Source organism: Talpa europaea, assembly GCF_964194135.1.
Source record: "Talpa europaea genome assembly, chromosome: 2".
Classification (NCBI taxonomy): Eukaryota; Metazoa; Chordata; class Mammalia; order Eulipotyphla; family Talpidae; genus Talpa; species Talpa europaea.
In genome coordinates this window covers 88,238,459-88,240,318 of record NC_140068.1, presented here as the reverse complement: position 1 = coordinate 88,240,318, position 1,860 = coordinate 88,238,459, and positions in this window count along the sequence as shown.

The following is a 1,860-nucleotide window of genomic DNA, read 5'->3' as shown; positions in this document are numbered from 1 at the left end:
GTATTTCAGTAGATCCAACTGTTCTGCTCCCTGCTCTGTCTCTGGTGAATCCTCTCACCTGCGCACCCCTGTACCTCAGGCCTACACCTCAGTTCTTTATGCATACATAATTAAATCTTTAAAAATAAATAAATAATAAATAAAAATGTCAAAAGCAGGTCACGTTTGTAGTAAAAAGGCAAATGCTAAGAGCATATAAAACATGAAAACTCCCATTCACAAATCTCACTACCTAGAAGTAACCCCTGTGAACAGCTTATTGTGTGTCATTTCAGATTTCTTTTTGTGTTTATAATAATCGCCATATAATAATTGGGTATAGACCTAGAACTGCTGAGCCAGAGGAGAATGCTATGTTTAACATTTGGAGGAATAGCAAACTCTATATATGTATTTCTTATCAAGACACGTTATAGCAACTATTCTGAAACATGATTTTTATGCCCAACAATATGTCTTAAAATACAGATTTTTCTCGTTTTTAGCAGAGTTTTTGCAACCATCACCATAATTTTAGAACATTTCTATCACCCCAAAAAGAAACTCCATAGTTGTTAACACTCCATTTCTTCCCAGTCCCTCCAGGCCTAGCAACCACAAATCCACTTCTGTCTCTGTGTAGACTGGCCTATTTTGTACATGCCATACAACTGGAATCATCCAATATGTGGTCCTTTGTGATTTCTTCTTTTTCCTTAGCATAATGTTTTCAAGCTCCATACAAATTGTAGTCTTTATCACTACTTCATTCCTTTTTATGACAATAATACTCCACCATAAGGGTAGATCACATTTTATTTATCATTTATCAGTTGAGGGACACTAGGTTGCTTCCACCTTTTTCCCATCATGAATAATGCTGCTATAAATGTTCATTTAAAAGTGCTTCTGGGAACATATGTTTTCTTTTGTTTTGGATAGAGAACTAGAAGTAGGATTACTGGCTCATATGAGAATTCTATGTTTGACATTCTGAAGAATTATCAAACTTTTCCACAGTGATTCCCACCAATAATGTATGATGATCATCAAGTTCTTTTTAATGGCTACATAGTATTCCATGGCATGACTGTGCCACCATTTATTTTACCAACTCTACATTGATTTTTCATAAGATTTTTTCCAACTTTTCACTATTTCAAATAGTGCCAAAGTTAACATCCTGGCTCTAATCTCTTGTTTACTTCTGCAAGTCTAATTCTAAGAAAGATCTCAAGAATAATCAGAGATAAAAACCAGCTTCTTCTATTTTAAATTTCTTTTATTGTTGTTGAGATTAAATGAAAGAAAGCCACAAATTATTCATTCATGATTTAGCATTCCTTCAGTTATTCATGCATGCTTAATTCTTCAGACTAGTGCTGAACATGTCCCAGAGGTCCAGCTAGACACTGGGCACTGTGCAGGAACTCAAAGCGTGCCCTCAAAGGGTGGTTATAGATTAACTTTCATTTTATGTGGGCCATGTGAGAGCTTTGTGTGAGCTGATACAAGAGGCTCAGACAGGGACTCCCAGCCCAGAGTGGGAGCTTCAGGGATGGCACTCAGGTGGATATGACTCTCAGACTGAACTTTCAAGGACAAACAGGAGTTGGCCAGATGAAGAGGAGAGGACATTCCTGATGGAGGGAGCAGTGTGGGTGAGGTGTGGAGGTGTCATTCAGTGTGATGGTCATAGGTGTAAATTAGGGAGCAGAGAAAGAAGTGAAGGAGTGGGGGACCAGGTCTGGGGCAGGAGTAGATTATACCAAGAGGACAACTTGAGGGAGTCGCCCCCTCTCCCAGGAGCCTGATAGCTGACAGCCATACCCACCTCCTGAGGCCCAGTTTGGTTGTCAGGCCTACCTTATGCTCTATAGC